Below are 21,541 nucleotides of genomic sequence, written 5' to 3'. Positions count from 1 at the left end.
GTATCACTGCGTCCCTGAAACCAAGCTTGAAATACTGATGTGATGTAGGAAAGGTTTGCAGGGTGCACAGTATCTCAGCCTTATTACCAGGCCCAAAGATACTGTGCGATTCTTGGTTTCAAAATCCTGGATTACCATGAAACTTCAATTAATAGCCCAGGCTATTATTTGCTTAATCCACTGAACTCAACAGGCTTATATTTGGAGCAGGCCTCTGTATAGGACAGGCTTTTATTAACTTTCAAATAAAGCTGACGCACAGCAAAGATGGAAACACAGTCAAATAGTTTAATTGAACCTCTTTTTATGTGTCTCTTGTTTACTCAGCCAGTATTATTGTCTTCTTTGGTGCTCATGGTTTCAGTGAAATGTTCGTAGTATATCCATATCGAGAAAAGTTTAAACATTTATGTTTGTATGCTTTATCAAAGGAGTTAACTAGCATTATCTTCAGTGGGTAGCCAACAGTCCAGTTTTATACATCCAAAGACCTTTTATAAAAATGAAGAGCATGGTAACTGGGCCTCTAATTGAGACAGGCCTGTATTTGTGAATATGTGTAGCTTCACCGGGCGAGTAAAAGGGACTGGATGTTTAATTGGGACCAGGCTTATATATGAAGTTTCATGGTATGTTTTAAAAGGCTCAATGCCAATACTTAAAAATGATTTTTAGGACATCAACGCATAGTCGCTACAATGTGGTTTAGGGCTTAAGAAGAGCTTGTGCTTAAGAAAAAGCCATCATAAATTGTTTGATTGTTACAGGACAAAAATTCTCTTGCTGATTCACTACATGCCCATTCACCACCCAGACCTTCACACCTGCACTCTCCCTTTAGCTATATAAAGGGCACATTACGTACTGTGGTGACACCGTGCCTTGTAATGAATTGTGGGCTGCAAAATTGTCCGAGTTTCCAAGAACCCAGGGATGATTATCTTCCTTCTTTGCATCATGGCCTTCCTCTTAAATACACATATTCATCCAACCTGATCGCGACAATAAATGTTTACTTTAAACCTGCAATTCTGCAAACCAAGGATATGTTATATCAGTGCGTTTTATATCTACTGGATATGTTAACACCTTTTTTTTTTTTTTTACATTTCTAATTTTACATTGTGAAATCTTGTGATATCTTTGTCTGTAGGTTTTAGCAAAATTAAGTAGGAAATATCGATGAACACAATAAAAATAGACTAAAAAGAAACCATTTAACAGCATGGATTGTGCCTCTACTTATTGTAGAAGAACAAATATCAAGGAAAAATGACCAAAAAAACAAAATCTGTAAGTCTCCAAAACCAGGTGGTATAACACTGTGCAGAGGACTGTGGATGGTGGAATAGTTTGTCCCATGGATGTATTAAGACAACTGTATACAGCATTAAACACGGGGCTCCGTTTATGCCTTTGCGAGTTGCTCATTAAGCCAAAATGGTTCAACTGCTGCTCAACTTGTAAAATTGCCAGCATTGTTCGTGGATTATTAAGAGTACTTCCGTACCATGTGACACAGAGCATGCACACTAGACACAGCTCAGTGGCAAACGTCCGCTGGCTGAACTGCTAACTTCCAGTATTGCGCTCTGCTAACTTGAATGGGAATAAAATTATTTAATTGCTTACTCTTGAAGACTTCCAAAATGTTATTGGACTTCTTGGATCAAATCCCGATACTGAAATGAGGCATTTTGCAGGGATTTTGAAGCACAACAAAGGCCAAAATGTGTTCTGCAAAGGACTTGTTGTTTTTAGCTGAGACAATTTTCCATTTAACTTGCTGCCCATACAAAGCAATTAAAAGATGTGAAGAGTCATCATTCAATGATGGTTTAAAAAAGTCAAAAAACAGGTTTTTCAGCAATTATAGATGATTGTGGCCAAAAGTAGAATTACACCGTCCAGGTCCATCATGTGATGCCCACGAGCCCAGAGAAACTTTTCCCCAGATTTTAGCTATCCATTTTGGAAAGTCTAAAATAGCTGAGAGATGAAATTTTTGGACTGCCATTCAAGTTGGCAAAGTGCAAAACTGGAAGTAAGTTGCTCCATCGGTGTAAGTTACCCGCTCTAGCACACTCGGCTGAGCTTGGCCGAGTGTGCCCAAGTGATATCTCTCTAGTGTGCAAGACTCGTGGGTCGATATGGAAAACCTGGATACTTTCACATCATGGAAAAAGATCTTTTTTCTGCTTGATGTGCTACTGAGCACCTCTCGGTGCTGTATCCAGATCTTCCTAATACATCTGTGGGTCTAAGTGCGTGCACTGGACTGAACTGGCAAAACTGGACATCTACCCCAATAACCATTATGCGTTTTTTTTCACCACCTCCACTGGATTGAGGGGGCATTCCAGGACAGGGCTGGCCTTCTTAACCAGTCTGTTAGCCAAAGTGTCTTCCTGTCAGCAGACAAGATGCCGCTGCCCCTCTAATATCCAGGCAGCAGCTTCCATACACAGAATTCTACCATTTTAGGTCAGCTCACAATGCGCCCAAGTCAAATGGCTGAGAATAGCTGGCAGTGTCGTTATAATGAAACACACAGCTCATCCAGTGAGGTTGGTGGTCGGGGGCATGACGGAGCAAGGGGCTGCTAGAAAAAGCATTCTCAACTGAGGATGTAGACCCTGATAGCGCTGCCACTTTTAATTTAGCTTCTTTTCCTGCTATTTACGCCTGCTTTCCAGGAAGAGTGTGTGTAATGTGCCTGGATGGGAGCAGATCAGCAGGGATTGGATTAATATTTTAGCAGAGGGCAGACCACAGCCTGCACAGTGCTACTCGACAATCGAATTGGCTTTTTTTTTTTTTTCAGGAAATTTGCACGCTGACCCCAAAACGTCAGCTCTGAATTGTTTCCTCGGGCTGACATGTTGGGGCCAAGCAGCACTAAACAAAGCAGGAATGTCCCCTTACAATGACAGTGTGTACACAGAAAAAGCACTCATCTTTGAAGACATTGTTAGAGATGTTTGGTATTGCATAGAAAAACACCTATGTTGTGTTGAAAGAAAGTGATCGAAGTTTGAGACAGTTTTTTCTTCAGATGCTTTTCTTGTTTTTTATTGCTCTTTTATCTCTAAAAATGAGGAAATCAAAATGAGAGCTACACTGAAATCTTTTTTAAACTGTATTGTAGGTGTCAGCTATTTACTAAACTGTATGAAACATCTTGTTAAAAACATCATTGTTTCCAGTTCACAGCTGTCTCTCTCAGATGATGAAGACTTCTTCTTTCAAGGATAGTGTCAACTTAGGCTTCTGACATATCCAGTCCACCACTGACAGTGTTGCAGATATCTTAAATGTCTCTCCATGGTGTTGTTGTTCCTGTGTTATATCTTATTGTTGTCCTGACTTACAAGTCCTCGAACCTAAAGGGCAAAATAACCATCACAGTCCTTTATCCCAAAGAATTGCATCCATTTTGGACAGTTATACACCTCAAAATTAATGTTCAGTGCCAATGTAGGAACGGGTTTGCCCAGTGAGAAGTGAGTCAGAAAGCAAAGCTGGGCAAAACTTGAGCCTGTTTAAAAATTGTTGTTGCACAATTCCAACTCCCACTGAGTAAATCCTCTGCAAAAGCTCACAATCAATGTGCTCACACTGTGAGGTCCGATCATCAAGCTAAAACCTCAGTGCTTTTACTATATAGACAATTGTTTTGGGTCCTTGGAAAGGCATAGAAAAGTTTTTGTATGAATTTGCCAACATGCATGCAACAGCAGTTTAAAACATATCAATAACAAAAGAGATAGAAAAGGAAGAAGAAGGATAAACTTATTTAATCCTGCCTCTTTATTACATAATGAAATTGTTATTAAAAAAAAGTCCATATACAGTATGTATATATATATATATATATTTGTACCAACATACATATATACAAACCTATATGTCAATATTTACAATTCTGAACAAGTTTTAAACTACTTATTACACACCCCTGTAAATAGAATAACACACAAAATTATTAGAAAGATAAATAGAAAGATATTACAGTCCATAAATTTATCAAGAAAGAGACACTCTTATTCGACATGGACTCATAGCTCAATGCCTATTTTTTAAATATCCCATCCGCTGCGATAGAAACTCTGACACTCTAGCCTGCTCTTTTTTGTTCTGAAAATGTCAACGTGCAAACCCTGTTCCCTCAATGATTAACAATGTTCAGACATTCCTCTGCATTGTTGGTGTAGGGGAAATACACCCAGAATGGTAACCACCATTGGTAACAACCATACCTACACTTACTGTCTGTGGTGGAAATGCAGTATGTTAAAGTACATGTCCTTACAGATTATGCATGTGTTTTAAGGATACTAATCCTGAAAGTATTTGGTGGAAACATGGCTATAGACCTTCCCCACTTACTTGAAGTATATCCCTCCTTAGTTCTCTCCATGCCTACCCCTGCAGACAGACCATGACTGGACATAATGGCTGCTGACCATTTAAAAGAAAGCATGTCTTGACTTAAGCAGTGTCCTCAAGAATAATGCTTCCATTAGTTTACCATTAGTTGAAAAATTATGCAAAGGAAATGAGCGTAAATATCTAGGCCGAGTATAAATGAGAGGTGTGAGTGTGGAATGTGTATTAGAGCAGGCGATAATTCAGTGGGGGAGAAAAACAAGAGCCTCTTACCAAGTGCTGAATTTTTCATTATTATGTGGTGCATTCAAGGACCAAATGTGGAGAGAGGAAATGAGACACAGAGGAAGTTGTTTTTTTTTTTTCAGAGGAGAGAAAGATGCTTTGTGCTCCACCTCAGAGTGGGATGAATGTGAATGTGAACAATAAGGAGGGATGTTGTTCTGCTGAACAAATAAATCAGACTATAATCAGGATATTAATTCTGGATATTGAAGAAAAAAAACTACACGCTAACTTTATTACTCATCGCAGATCAAATGAAACAATAAAGTGAGCCGGAAGCCATTAACAAAGCTATGTTATTAGGGGGCAAATTACCGTGTACGCTCAAGATAAAAGCAGATGGGTGAATGTGTGACCCAGGTGTGGATCCATATGCAGTTAGCCATAATAACTTATAATGGGTGGCTTCTTTCTGTGTTTGCTTTTTTTTCAGATGAGCCTTTGATATGACTTATGTGAAAATGTTTTTTTGATTTGGAAAGCTGTAGGAGGCAGCACAGCTTGCCCCAGTATTTGCAGTTTTATGTGAGACCTAGTTTACCAAAATCTCTACAAATGAGCTTGCAAGGGCTAAATTGCCAGCCCAGTCACCAGAAAAAAATGTTATGGGTGTGTTAAATTTTCATGGTTCAAATATATCAACATTTCTAAAGTGATGTAGAATATGAGCTGACTTTGTCACTGGGAGGTGGAGGGGATGGTTGACTTAGCAGCTTTTTAGCGAGAAATTTGGGTGTTTTTTGGAGTGTGTATCATTTCTGTGATATCAATAAGTGCACATGGTGGGATGAAGCAGCACAGACGTTATGTTTACACATGAGCGCATGACAACCAACACAGACCATTACAATGGTAAGGACAGTGTCCAAAGGTTTTTTTATTTTATTTTACCAAAACATCCCTGCATTTCCAGCTTGAATATTGCCTTAAAAAAGGTTGTTTTTATTTAAACCAAGAAATCACTGCTTTTCCTGCAGGGATAGTGCCACAAAAAGTGTTTTTACCAGGACATTGCTGCATTTACTTTTGAGATAATGCCCCCAAAAGTGGTTGTTTTTAACCAAAACATGACTGCCTTTCCTGCCAACATGGTGACACCAAAAGTGAGTATTTTTGACAAACATTATCTTTTCCTAACTATAACTAATTGGTTTTTGATCCGAGTCCTGGCCCCACTTCTCAGCCTATCCACTACATAATACCATACAAATGCAATGTATACATGGTTTGCAGAAATGTACAAAATGTATCCTGTTGACTGGGTTTAGCACAGAGCCACAATACCCACAGACTGTATTGTTATGCAGAATTGAGTAGTTATAGCAATATGAAGCCTTATAAGCGTATTTTGTTATTGTCTGAGTTGACTAGGTAGCGATCTCTGTTCAGCAAAGCATGAACTGCTATTCTTTAAGCCTCTGAAAGCAAAAGCGACTTGTAGTTGGCACAGAAAATACAAAAAATGTTTCATCAGGCTTACTTTGGCCATCACTACTATTGAGAACTGAAATTATTTTATGCTTTATATTTAAAAATCTGTATGATCATTACGTTAAACCAGACTAAATCTTTTAACCTCCCCCTAAATATACAACAATAATCCCTAATTGAAAAAAAAAGATGCACCTCTGTTTCCCCGGCTTGTATTGGGAGCTGAGCCCTTTGAAAATGTGCTCTCCTATTCAACACGACATATAACAGAAAAGCCTATTAAAGCTTTCCATCAAACTCATTATCTTTCATCTCTGTTAATTGACTTATAAAAAGCCTTTGAATCTTTCATCTTGATAACCTAAAGCTAATGAGCTTTGCAGGTGTACCATGGTGTAATCATGGAAAGTAGGTTATTAAACATTTTGGTGCAGCAGTGATTTTCTGTCAGGACAGATTAGCCTCATTTCTGGGAGAAGCTCTCTCACACAAAGGCCTCCAACTGAGTGATATGTATTCTCACACACACACACACACACACACACACACACACACACACACACACACACACACACACACATATACATACATGTACATACAAAGAGCTCTGCCTGCTCCTGTGTCTGAACACACACTTTATTAGTGCAGGATAAAACACTTTGTCAGTACCCTATGACTCCCCGATGTGATTTGTGGGATTATGGGCCTGTTGTGCTCTGAAATTGACTTTCTGAACTTTTAATACTGCACATCATCATCGGTGAAAAGGTGTTTATGGCACAGTTTGTTCAAAAAACAGAAAAAAACACAGCGTATTGAGGTTCAATTGGTGATTTAGCTTTGTAGTGCCAGGCGTTACAGCAGGATATTTAACTCGCTTTGCTTGGGGGCCACTTTTGCAAAATGACAGGGAAACAGGGGCCAGTCAGGCAGCTTCATATGAATTTCTAGGATTTCAAAATATTTTTATTGGATTTTTGGATGTTTCTAGGATTTAAGGACACTTTTTGGATTTTAGGACATTTCTTAGATTTGAGGATGTTTCTAAAAATTTAGGACATTTCTAGAACTTTAAGAGGTTTCTAGGATTTAAGGACATGTCTAGGCTTGTCTGACAATTCTAAGATTTTAGAACATATCTAGGGTTTTAGGACATTTATAGGTTTGTTGGACGTTTCTGGGATTTAAGGACACTGATAGTATTTTTGGACATTTCTAAAATGTTAGGACATTTCTAGGATTGTAGGTCATTTCTAGGTTTTAGGACATTTCCAGGATTAAAGGAGGTTTCAAGGATCTTAGGAATTTTCTAGTGTTTCAGGACTTTTCTAGGATTTTAGGTCGTTTCCAGGGTTTTAGGATATTTCTCGGATTTTAGGAGGTTTCCAGGATTTGAGGATATCTAGGGTTTTAGGACATTTCCAGTATTTATTTTTTATTTCTATAAACAAGCTCTATTTTTTGGTTGTTTTTTGCACTCTGGCACCTTATGGATACTAAATGTACTGAACCATTTTCCTGTGTGAATCATTTTGTTTATGATTGTGACTTAGAAAATTGTTGTTAGACCACCCGGGAATCGGGGCTGTATGGGGAACTTATCCATAATCAATGTATGACCTACACTGGATGTCAGTCGGCATGCTCTCAGCTCGGAGAGTCAGGCTGAAGTCTGACACAGTAGCTACATAATGTACTGCTGTGGATGGGGGCACCTAAAAATAATCAACATCATTCTGAGTGTAAACTATATTTAGAGTACTTTCACCTCTTTATCTTCCAGTGGATAGCCTTTTCCAACAGTGAAATCATTAACCGCTTCAGATTCCCATCAATGCTCTTGTCAAAGCCACCAGACTCCATTAATAAAAACAATAATTTTAGCATGCTGAATGTGGAAGCTGCTGGTTGAAGGCTGCTTCCATTAGTTAGTTAGTTTGCATTATAGTGTGACTTTGATGAATCTGAACTAACAATTTCAAACGCTAAAGACAAACAATAACACAAACTAACTAACTGATTAAGGCATGAATAGACCAGGAGCTCCTGTGTTTAGTGATGTTAAATAGCTGTGTGGCTTTAAAGAGAGCAGTGTAACAGCTTCTTTCTTGTTTAAAATCACTGTCTTACATTAAGATGATGCAGTGAAAAAGCTCTCAGGATAGCATACATCTAAACTGATATTCATTTTTTCTGGTTTGACTTTTTCAAGGTAGCTAAAATATATTTTGATGCGTACTATAATACACAGCACTAGATTGTTTCGCTTCCATATCAGACTCCAGCCTGCTTCTCCAAACTGGGGGCGTGCTGACTGACATCTAACACACTGACTATGGATAGGTACCGCATACAAACCCACTTCAGAGGAATTGAACTGTCCCTTTAATTGCATCAATTCCACCTGTATGGTAACCTATACAAAACACCACAACCTGATGTTTATATTAGTTTTATAATGGATGTTATATAATGATATGATCACTGAGCAGAATGGCCCCCTACACTCAAATGCTTTGACATCACCTGCTGTTTGAAACATTCATGGATGAGAGTATAAAAGCTTTTGATCTGACCCACACACAATGTTTCTTTTGACCCTAATGCACGTTCACACAGTGCAGTGTTCACCTCTGAATAAAGCTGGCCACGTGCAGAGAGGAACTGGATCTCCGTCAGTCATTCATCTCTCATTTATTGAGTGCACATGGGCTCAAACCGCGCCAACCACTTCACAGTCCAGCAGCTCATATTGCAACAGTTAGTGCTCAAACAAATAAAAGCCATGGCAAAAATCGCCTACGGAGATTTACTATCCTCCAAAGCTCTCTCGGAGGAAAACCAGACGGATGATTTGATGATATTGGCACTGTGAAAGCTGCCCTTGTGTGTGCAGTTTATTGTGACTTTTTCATGTGGCTTTTTTTATACTGTTCTAGATGTGAATTAAAGTGTAGCAAAATACAATAATGACACCAAACAGAAACTAGAGGAAATGGGCCTTCTCATGCTGAAAACAGAGTTGGAAGCACACAGTTGTCTACAACAGAGGATAGACAACACCCGGATGTATACAGTGTCACAGGCCAGGAAATAGTGGGTTGACTGTGTGAGTGTTATAGTGACCTCTAATGACTCTGGATTCTAATTGGCCAACACATTCTCGCACCCAACTCATAAAATATCACCGTTTGGTCTGTGTTTCTATTCGTCAAACCATTATCCTCTAAGTACCCCATTCTGCATCACTTTTGGATGCTCAGGGATGGTGTGTCAATGTACGGCAGTATATACACATGCATTGAGTCTTTTTAAAATAATTTAACCCTCTGACAGGAAATATTGAGATAGGCCACGTTTAGATGAGAACGGCCCTTCTTAAAAACATAACAGTCATTCCTTTAGATTTAAAAAAAAAAAATCTGCGTTCATATGATAACATTGTAAAAACAATTCTTGTGTACACAGATCGGCAATAACAACCTGAAAAACTGTAGTATGCATGCCAGGCCAGTGGGTGGCACTGTTACTTTGTAATGACACACCATAGAAGAGCACTGCACATGCGAAGTGTGGCCATGATGTCACTTTTCTTCCAGGATCCACGCATTGCTAGTTTATGTGATGGCAGAAGGGGTTTTTAAGAGATTAAACTCTGGAACTCAGTTTCAAAAGTTTGCATTTTTTAGGGCCCCAAAACGCCATTGTCATGTGACTGTACCATATTGCAACAAAAATTTTATGTAATATATTAATGAAATAAAAATTATTATTAAAATTATTATTAAGATTTATATATATATATATATAGGCCCTCAGCTGTGTTGAGTCATATAATTATTTATGTATATATGAGATGATGATGCACTAGTAAGCCTGGATTTAGCTTAAATCAAATGAAATTACAGCTTCTGATATCTAGTTGTAAAATTATGCAGCATAATGGTTCTCAAAGCTATTACCCACAGCTGTAAAATGGCTAACAGGATGCTAATTTGGCCAGTGCTCATCTTCATCTTTTCCTTATTGTTTACTGGTGGTCACATTTGAAAACCTGGATGTAGCTCGCCAAAAAGGAAGCTAGCAGCTAGCTATCAGAAATTGGTAGGAGGAGAGTTTACAGACTGGTGAACCAACCACAAAAAGTGCCACCAAAACTTGCAAAATAGACATAAGAGCATAGATGTTAACATCTATGGAAACATCAGTACCTAGATTTATACAAGAATCACCCAGGTTGGAGCTGCAAGGTTGGATCTGCGAGGTTGGACCTGTGTGGTTGTTGCACCGCGCTGTTGCTTAAAGTGTGTGATTTTCATGCTTCAGTGAAGACATCAATGAGCTCAGATCATATCCCACCCAGGAACTGATCTCATTTTGTGCTCAGTTGCTCTCATGTATGTTTAACACAGGTGTGGTTGGATAACAGCGGGCCTGCACACACTGCTTTAACTCTTTGAAAAGGGAGCGAATCTGCATGATTTCATTCAAAAACATAGGAAGAAAGGAATGAACAACTTACGAAGAAATGACCCAAACATTAGCATGAAATTATTACAAGAAAATTACCTGGACATTAGTACACACAAAAAAAGACAAAAAAACAATGGGAAAATGAAAGCAACAAACAAACAAAACAAATCAAAAACAAGGAATTACCTTTTAAAGGTACTTTAAAATGATAATAATTCTGTAAAATAATTTATGAGAATTAGAAATATAGATATCTGGAGATTTTCTCTGGCTTTTTAAAAAAAATCTAAATCTACTGATGTCTTGCAATTTCTGGGACATTTCTTGTAAAGGTGCCCAATCACCTTTTTTCCCATGTTTTTCAAAGAAATGAAACTTATTTGCTCAGGGCTCAAAGGTTTATGTATGTTGATCCAGGTTTCAGAGGGTTAACCCTTTGAAAACTGAGCACATTTGCTTGACCTCTTTCATGTAATATGTAATTACTATCATTGTAAATATTTTTTCCCTATCTTTTTTTTTTGTCTTTACCCTTGGCATTTTCTTAAGATTTTCTGTTTCTAGCTTTTCAGAAAAATATATTTTTAAAAATCTACAAATTTCTTGCAATTACTGGAATATTTCTCACTAAGCTGATTATTGCCTTTTTTACTCATGTTTTGAAAGCCAGTCGCACTAATTTCCTCACTGTTCAAAGGTTTAAGTACTTGTGAAAGCCTCTCTTCAAATTCAAAGGGTTAAGTGATTCTGTAGAGTTCTCTTGTTTTTCTACCTCAGTAAAAATGTCTTTTTGTAAGCAACACTATTCCAAAATCTTAAAACTGATCATTTGTCACTGGGAGGCTGTTTTCCCACACATTTCCATTTCAGCCCTGACATGAAGCCCATTTTGATCTCTGTTTTTTGTAACCGACAGAATCTAATAGCACATAGAGAAAGGACGAGGCGCGATCACTCAGCTGTTACGAGTCGGATGAATATGCAGATGCAGGTGTGATGAGACTGGTCCCTGACAGGTCGACTGGATGATGGCTTCCTATTTACATTCTGTAAATGATTGTGGGATCAGGCTGCCGTGTCAGTGCATCTCATCGGCTTATTCTGCCAGACAGGATTTGCGGATATTGATACGAGGTCTGCCCGTGGTGTCGTTCTGCTCTGCTCTGTGTGAACTCACCAAAGACAGAAAACCCCACCCCACGCCAACACGCCGCTCTCTTCTGTCTCCCAAGTCAGAGCGCTGCCAAAGGAAATATTATGAGAAGTAAATCCCCACCGAGGGCATCTATCGGTCAAATTCACATTCCATGAACTCAGACGGCATGAGGGTTAGAAACGGATCAGGCATCAACACTAACAGCTACAGCAGTCATACTCAACTTACGGCCTGTGGGCCAAATCTGGCCCCCAGTGTCGATTCTACCCCTCACCTTTTCCTAATATATAATCCAACCTAAGTGATTCACACTGGGAATTGTTTTTGTACTTTTATTACACTTAGGGTGCCAGAGTGCATAAAACAGCATCGAAAAAGAGCTTGTTTTTCAAAGAGTTAGGGTTCAGCGAAGGTTCCCCTGACAGAGCTCCTAACTGAGTGCCTAATGTAAATCCTGCAGACATCCTAGAAATATGCTGAAATCCTTGAAATGTCCTAAAATCATGCTACAATCCTGCTACAATCCTGCAAGTAGCATAACATCCTGCATATGCCCTAAAATCCCAGAAACATCCTAAAATCCTAGAAATATGCTGAAATTATTGGTATGTCCTAAAATCATGCTGCAATACTACAAACATCCAAAAATCCTACATATGCACTAAAATCCTAGAGATGTCCTAAAGTCCTATAAACATCCCTAAATTCCTGTAAACATTCTAAAATCCTTGAAATATGCTAAAATCATAGGAACATCCTCAAACCCTAGAAATTCTGATCGAATGCCCTAAAATCCTAGAAATATTCTGAAATTCATTAAAAAAAATTCATCCAAGAAATGTTCTAAAATCTTGAAAATGTCCTTTAATGCTAGAAATGTCCTAAAGTAGGAGCATCCTAAAATCATGGTAAAATCATATAAACATCCTAAAATCCTGGAGATATGCTGAAATCATATAAATGTTGTTAAATCCTAGAAATGTCCTGAAATCCTAAAATTGTCATAAACTCTTGGAAATGTCCTAAAATCTGTGAAACAATGTAAACATCCTAATATCTGAGAAATGTCCTAAAGTCCTACAAATGCCCTAAACTCCAAGAATATATATGGGCCTGCTGTGACTGGCCCCTGGCCTTCTGACATTTTCCAAAAGTGTCCCCCAATCAAAGCAAGCTGACTATCCTGAACCGCAGGAGAAGAAATGTGTTCCTCGTGTTGGAACCGAAGCTGAATCTAACATTGTGATTCTCTCTGAATAAGAACATGAGCTATTTAGCTCAAATATAAAATGTGTAAATTAGCTGTAAATGTCAGCGCAGCGAGAAGCAAAGGTCATTACAATTCATCTCCGTCCCAGCAGAGCGTCCACTGAGACTAGTTACAGTGACACTGGTGGAACAGGAAGTGATCTCAGGGCACTTCTCCTGGAACTGGCTGTTAGTCTATTAATCAGAGACGGGACAGGAAGCTATTTGAGCTTAACATCTAATTCCACTTTCACCGGGTTTCCTCCAGTGTGTGCTGCAGCAGAGTGATGCGTGCATGCGTGCGTGCATGCGTGCGTGCGTGTGTGTGTATGTGGACATTAATGAGCACTTGCTTGTCATGTGTGTGTCCGTCTCTACTCTTCATGAGTCTCGCTGAAGTCTCTGTGGACATGGTTCTCTTACTGAGCAGCAGCCAGAGTGCTTCCTGTTTTTGTCCCCAGGGCTCCACCTGGGCTGCCCTGCGTTATTGCCTTAACCCTTTGAAACCCTGATCAGCATCAGTTTTCTTGTGCTGCGTTCAGACGCCTTTCACAAGCTACTTGACCCTTTGAAAACTGAGCAAATTGTTTTGATACTTTTTGAACCCATGGCACTAAAAAAGGCAGTGACCAGCTTGACAAGAAATTTCCCACAAATTGCTGGAAATTTTCCCTAAAAAATTTGTTTGAAAAAGAGGGTAGGATTATTAGAAAATAATCCCCCCCCAAAAAATGGAAAATTTATAGTAGAGTGCATTTATGATTATAATAATTTTATGTTTATGTTACAGAAAAATAAATGATAAATATTTAAAGAAAATATATTTTTTAAAGACTGTTTCTAGGCCATTTACTTGTTTGTTTTGTATTTATTTATGTATTTCACAAGTAATAAAACCTTTGAAACTTGGGAAAATTGGTTTGATTTCTCTTGATTACATGGGGTGAAGAAAATAACCAACTTGGCAAGAAATGTCACACAAATTGCTTGATAATAATAATAATAACAATAATATCATCATTATTATTATTGTTAATATGTTTTTTTTCCTTAGTGATTTAAACATCACTAAGGAATTCCTTAGTGATTTAAACATTTTAGTCGTTTTCTTGCCATTTTATGATGTTTTTGTATTATCTTAATAATGTGGGATGTTTCACACCGAGTTGCTTAATGCCTTTTTTCCCGTGTTTTTATAAGAAATCAAACCTATTTTCTCAAGTTTCAAAGGTTTAAATACTTTGAAAGGCATCTAAACGTAGCACGAGAAAATTGATGTCTATACATGTTTCAAAGGATTAAAGTCAGATACAATATTTTTTGTAATTTTAAACTTGTTGCATTATGCTGAGAATTGTGGCAATACATGATGCAATATATTGTGTTCTATTACCTTTTAAAATCATAAAATTGATACTTGGTATCTATTTATCGATACAATATTGCCATGCAAAATGCCATGATAGTATGCTGTATTCATTTTGAAATGAAATGAAAATATAGATATTTGAAAACTTTAAGGCTGACTCAAGATGTTCTGACCTGCACATAGGTAAAATGTGCTTATATGTAATTGGAGACATTGGTGTTGTTGTTTCCTGCATAATAAAAACTCATTTTGAGTGTAGACAACAAAAAGTATGCTAAGATTTGAAAGGTGGTGCCAGTGGTTAACCCTTTGTAACCTGAGCATATTGGCTTGATGGGAAGAAGGCAGTGAGCAACTTAAAAAAAGGTGATCAAAATATAGCAAAGAACTTGTAAAAAGTACAAGAAATCTACCTGTACATTAGCACAAAAAAGAGACAGAAAGTGTAAAAACAGACAAAGAAATCACCTAAAAACATGCTTAAAAAAATAATAATAATTCTCTCACATAAATTTAAATATGTAATTTTGATAATTATAAAGATTTTTCCATGTTTTTTTTTTTCTTTTTTTTCCCTTAGACATTTCCCCTATCTTTAGAAAAACAAAAACTTCTAAATATACTAATTTATTGCAATTTGTGGAACATTTCTTACCTAGTGGGTCATTACCTATTTCCCCATGATTCTGAAAGATATGTAACTTATTTTTAACCAAAGGCATCTGAACGCAGCACACGAAAAATTACTATAGTTCCAGATTTCAAAGAATTAATGTTCACTTTGCACTGCCACATAAAATTAAAGTCATTTAAATAAAGGCAGACGTGTTTTAAAAGCACAATCAAAGGAACAGATTAATATTTGGGAAACCATCTGCTTTCTTTATACGAGTGAGATGAGCAGATCAATATCAATTTTATGTTAGTGCGTCCCATACACTGCTGGAATCAGTTATGAACTATTCCTTCACAATTTTATGTCACTTTTGTACACTTTAAAAAGCGGTCAGCAGTTTTTTGAAATCAATAAGAAATAAATGTGCTAAACTGTGTGAAAACACCAGCGTGGTGCTGTGAGAATACTGCAGGTTGCTTGATATCGCCTGCGTGTCTCACTGTGCGACTCGTGTTTCTGTGGGACGGAGATGTGTCTGAGCTGAAGGTGTGCTGTCATCCTGTGTTCTCCAGGTCGTCTCTTTCTGTTGCTGTGGGAGTGGGAGACGTGGAGGCTGTGATTAGCGGGCAGAGCCCGTGAGTGAACTTATGGCAGAGAGACAGCACAGTGCAGGTAAGAAGTGCCAGACACACACAGAGACAAACACGCCATTTGTGTCCAAATGTAATACAACAAACAGCACGATGTGTATGAGGATGTACCTGGGGAGGCCTTCTGCTGCAGATTGTAGTCCAACATGACTAACTATCTACAGGCTGCCTACATGCAGCCGCCCTCAGAGACTGTGAGCCATTACACCAACACTGTCAGAGAGGTAGATACAGTCATCGACACAGATGGTGATGCTGGTGATGTTCTTAGAGCCAAGCTCATACTGTAGTGTTGTAGTCAAGACCATATTAATCAAGACCAAGACTTGACCAAGGCCAGAGTGCTGAGACCGAGTCCAAGACCAAAGCAGGGCGAGGCAAGACCAAGATTGTCCATAGTTAACGATTAATCGCACATTAATTACACTTTTTTTTTTATCTAATCTAAATGTACCTTAAAGGGTTATTTTTCCTTTTTGATACTCTTATCAATAAGGGAGTGCACAAATATGCTTGCTTTATGCAAATACATGTATATTATTAGTGTAACAATCTGGAACAATGACAATAACTCTCCAGAATATTCTCCACAATACCCTCAAAGGTTCTGCATGCTCAAAAAATATACTGGAAGAGAAAGTTGAGCATATTTCTGTAGAGAAACTGCCTGGAGCTGCCTGGCTGCTGCAGTCATGTAGCTGCGATATCAATGGTCAGTGTGCTGACTTCATATTCAGTGTCCCGCTGTCACGTTATCTGCATGAAGTGCAGGTCTGCTGCAAACTATGCAGCGTGGTTTTGCCTGTGAGGAGGGGGAGGAGGGCTCTCTGCATCAGCTGTGTGCTTCGTAAGTAAGTGGCATTTTAGACTGGACGTACTCTGGTGACTCACTACACGTCAAACGCGAATGAGAATAACTTAATTATATAACTCAGTCCTCCTTTCTTTATCCATTTCTGCACACGGAGGCTTGTTTCCGCTGCTATTCACAACTTTGCTGCTGCATCGCTTTCTGATTTCTGAGAGTCATATTCACAGAATGTGCGTGGCTTACTTGCGCGTTAGAAAAATCAGTGGCGTTAAAATGAATTTGCGTTCGCGTGTTATTAACGCGTTCACTTTGACAGCCCTAATAAATACACAGATGTAAACACAGAAATGCTCATCTTGCTCAGTGGTGTTGTGATGAAGATATCTGCAGACACAAAATATTTTTTCCATAAACAGATTTAGTTACTACATCTGCAGTCTTTACTTGTATTTTTAAGCTACTAGCTCCATGTCACAGCATAGCTGATTGGGCATTCCAGAGGACACCAAACATTTCCACTAATTCAAGAGCAAGGTGAAGTCCAGAGGACAAAATTAATGGAAAAACCAACAGATAATTTCCTAAATTCACAACATGTTGTTATCTAATGAAATGCTCTCCTCAATCCATGTTTGATGGCATTTAGCCCTTTAAAAACAACATTTTCACTGTGGTCCCAATCACTTAGCCTGTCTTTCCCATCATGCCTAGATCTGGACTGAGTGGTCTTGAGTTTGCAGTGAAGTTTGCTGTTTGTTCATACACACAAATGTCATTTTCTGTCAGTGTTTATAATGTGTGTGTTCCTAACACGATGGTTTATGCTGGTTATTGTCATCTCTGTGTCAGTTTATAGTTTACTCCATTAGTGAGTTGGCTGTTCACTTTTCATCTGATCAGCTGTATTTTTATTTGGGAAATTTCGACTTTTCAATGCAGAGATATTGATGTTCATTAGTACTGTTCTGAAATGCTCCTTAACCCCTGTCAGAAATGGCATGACAACCATATGATTCTTTAAGAGTGATGATTGAGAAATGGCAGAATAATTCTCTTAGCAATGAGGAATGTGTGCTGTCATGCAGATTTAAGCACATTCTAACTGTCTGACAGACCAGTCAGATTTCTGGTTGGAAATACTTGTTGTGTAATTGGAAGTATATGCAAGACTTTGTGTCTAAAATCACACCAGCAGCCCTGTGGGGCTGTATGTAGGGCTGATTTTAGCTAAATGCCGATGTCAGTAGTTAACATGCTCACTGTGACAATGCTAACATGCTGATGTGTATCAGTAATATAATACGTTCAACATCTTATGCTGCATTCATGTGATGTCAGAAGGTGGTAGTTTCCGAGTTTGGGAAGTTGTTCTTCCGACTTGGGGACCTGGTTTGTTTGACCCATCCAAATACCCTGACCCCTTTCCTACTGATTTTTTTCTTTACTCCCATCCTATTCATTATGACCACTAGAGGTCGCCACCTAACAATAAAGGTAAGTGTGGGTTATATAAGCTGCTTGCACAGATGACCTAAAGAGCCATTTTTAAGGGCGGCGAAGGAAAGAAGTCAAAATAGAGACATTGTTTCCAAATCAACCGAAATGTTACCATCAGCTGATAAAAAAAAAGGAGTGTATTCTTAGTGTAGGCGTGTCTTGTACATATATAAAACCAAGTGCTAGGCAGTTCATCGAATAATGTCGGAAATGTATAGTTTGTTTTTATGGTTGTATTTGACAAAATGTAATGGAGAACCTGGGAATACTATGGGGATCAGCCTCTGAGGAGCATGATTGTGCTCAGTAAACCTCATGCTGACCTGCATGTGGAATATTTGTTTTGTGTAGATTAATATTTTGGCTTGACGATGGCTGGAGGAAAGAGCTGGAGGGAACCCAAGGGTCTGCTGGGGTGGAACCATTGAGTGCAGTCTAATTTAAGCTGCAGTTATTGAGATGATTTCTTGAATTTGCTTCAACTTTATGGATTAGATCCCATTTAGGTTTGTATGTTTTGTTGACTTTGACAATATCGTGGTTGCCAACCAGACATTAGACATCAATCCACTTTTTTTCTGGCAAGCTACCATGTTGGAACGAGCCCGCTGAGCTGGGATTGACCCTCAGTGCACTCTGTCTGATTGGCAGAGCTGACCGCAGGACGGATGATAGCCATACATTATGTAGGATCGCTGAGGTCGACTGTAGCTTTGTCAGGATTCACATATCCTAAAATCTGCGGCAAAAAAAACTGTGAGGGAAGAGAAAGTAGTGACTAAAATTGTCCTTTGGCTCTTGCAGAGCAGTAGGAACAAACACCACAGGCTGCAACTTTTGTACTTTTTATAAATCAGTGTTTGCAACAAGCTTCCTGTCAATGTTTGAGGCTGCAAACTTTCTCAATATCAAGCAAGCAGATCTCCTGAATTACTGAGCTACTGCACAAGTCTTAATTTCCATACAAATACACCATGAGTGTTTTCTTGTCAACTCCTCTAGCAACTGAATTTACATTTTGTGGATGTTTAAAATGCACTCAATACTGCTGTATTTAATCCTTTGGGGAAGGGCAATGAGCAATTTGATAAGAAATGTTTCTGAAATTGCAAGAAATCACTAAATTTAGAACATTATGTTTTCAAAAGCTAGGTAAAATACCAAGGGGAAAAAAGGAAAAAGCTAGGGAAAACTATATCTATAATTATTATAATACATGTTTTACGTTATTTTTTACATTACGTTATGATACGTTTTTACTTTTTCTTATTTATTTATTTTTATTTTTATTTTTACTAATTTTTATGTATTTTTCTTGTAGTTTTTCTTGCAAATTTGGGAGTCATTTTTTCTTTCATTGCTCATTGACCTCTACCCATGTTTTTGCAAGAAAACAAGCCAATGTACTTTGTTCTCAAAAGGTTAAATTGAACTCAAACAAGATAAATTGGAAGAAATAGTCATAAAGGCAATTCATATACAAATACATGGGTTTCCCAATATATTGGATTCTTGGAACAATACACTGAGCGTTAAACCTGGAGAAGGTTGAGGAGAGCAGCTGATAGTGTCCAGGGTCTGTCAGAGCAGTGGAGCTCGGTGGAGTTCATCATTCTTCGAGCTAATCCAGAGATGTCCTCAGGACTGACGGATGCTCGACTTTAAGGGCATTGACAGCAGATGCCTCTTTCATCCACAGAGGGCAGCCAAGCGTCACCTTCCAGCCCTCAAACAGCAAATCAATCTGTAGCAACCAGGTAGGACAGCAGGCCTCTATGAGCAGCACGCTCAGATAAAAGAGTCAATGTGTTGCATTCAGCTCCTGTGAATGCTCCGCTGTACACTGGAGGTGTCTGACCGGATGTGTCTTTGTTGAAATCACAAAGCGTGAATGACTTTATTGGTGAATGTGTCTGGGATTTTCTGGAGTTCCTTTTGTCTAGAGCTGTACCAACAGTCTGTACTGAATAATATGAGGAAAATATTTTAATCTGAGATTTTTTTTCTAGAAAATATTACATTTGAAAGAAAATCTAGCAATTAAAAAAACTAAACAATATTATATAATTTTGAGAAAAAAGTCCATCTGCATTATGTGTTAACATTTTTGAAGGAGACTTGTTTCTACTCAGGGGGAAAAAATTTCTATGTTGCTATTTTGAGAAGAAGTAATTTACCAGTAACCTAGCTATTACTAGAGAAATTACAAATTTAGTGCACACTGGAGATATGATATTATTGTCTGTACTTAATAGTGGTACTCAGTTATTTTGATTTGCACTGGCAAACCCATTTAATAGTACTGCTGATAACTCTACACTTAAACTGACATTTATGTTAGCTTTACAAAATGACATCTGGGGTCAGACTTTTCAACCTGATGATCAATATGTTACACTTAGATGGGAGATGTCTAATGGCGGGAGAAATAATCGAATCTTTTACTTTCGTAAAGGTAGCAATACTGAAAGTACAAAATCTCTGTCACAAAAGGTATGCATTCATAATCTTACTTAAAAATAACACAATAAATGATCATTTGTATATCAGTTACAAACACGTTCTCATCTCAAGTCATCACATGTTGCTTCTATGCAGTGGACTTCCGTGTTTACATATTACGCTCCAGGTGTCATTCTGCGTCTGCTATTTACATTCTGGAATGCCGCTACTCCAGAATGTTAACAAAAGTACATGGTGAAATTACTCTACAAAAGCAAGAAAAGCACATGGCAACCAACACTGGAAATGTGACAGAGCTGTAGTGGTACATGCTGTGCACTACATACAATGAGTTTAATAGAAAGAGGAGTGCATATATTGCCTCTAATGTTGCTACTCTGGGATGTGAACAAAAGCACATGGTGGGATTACGCTTTAAAAGCATGTGGTTATGATTAGGCAACAAAAGTACATAGTAGCCAACACTGGAAATGAGACTGAGCTCGGGTGGTGCATGCTGTGCACTAGATTCTATGAGTTTAATACAAAGAGGAGCGCCTGTATTTATGACGATAATGAAAAACATGCCTTCTGGATTTCTAAATACCCTGGTATACCGTAATACCATGACAACGGCAGAGTCTAGTGGGACTCTATGGGGATTGACTTCTGCTTTTTTTTTAGGCTTAGAGGTTACCACTTGTTTGAAAATGAATTGTATTTAGACAGAACTTCCAGGAGACGGGGCTGTAATTAAACCATGATTGACACTATGGTTCTGTGACAGCAACTTGAGACCTGGTTAAGTTTACAGAAAGATCAAGACTCTTTATTTTTTTTCAACATTGAACCACGTGTAATTTCATATCAGCTGCAGCAGAATATCAATAAGGCTACTTAAGCAGCCTTTACAGAAAGGTATATATATGGCTCTAAGTCTCACTCAACAGGCATTATTTTAAAGGTTAAAGCTTCTTTGTCTTACTACACTGCTCTTTCAGACCTATAAAATTGGTCTTCCTTTTAAAGTTTTAAAAGCCACTGGGGAGGGCTCAGAGTGGAGTTGTGCGTTTTCTCTTCAGGGCAATGAAATTTCCTACAGACAGGATTTCATGTATTTCTTCAGTCATATTCTTTCTGCCGGGCCCTCTTATCCCTAAAGAGCCCGAGCAGC

The 21,541-nt window shown here is 38.3% G+C and overlaps 1 protein-coding gene across 1 annotated transcript in view; it reads left to right on the top strand.

Moving 5' to 3' along the window:
- Positions 1 to 21,541, top strand: part of lrfn2b (leucine rich repeat and fibronectin type III domain containing 2b) — a 196,932-nt gene that overhangs the window by 106,296 nt on the left and 69,095 nt on the right. Inside the window, exon 5 of the mRNA XM_088089559.1 lies at positions 15,540 to 15,639. The gene's annotated coding sequence lies outside the window, so the exon portion shown is untranslated. The remainder of the gene's footprint in view (positions 1 to 15,539; positions 15,640 to 21,541) is intronic.

Source organism: Plectropomus leopardus, chromosome 16 (assembly GCF_026936395.1).
Source record: "Plectropomus leopardus strain MGB_pleo_1.0 chromosome 16, ASM2693639v1, whole genome shotgun sequence".
In the NCBI taxonomy this organism is placed as follows: domain Eukaryota; kingdom Metazoa; phylum Chordata; class Actinopteri; order Perciformes; family Serranidae; genus Plectropomus; species Plectropomus leopardus.
Note: the sequence above shows the minus strand (reverse complement) of the source record. Positions and strands in the feature narration are given on the sequence as shown.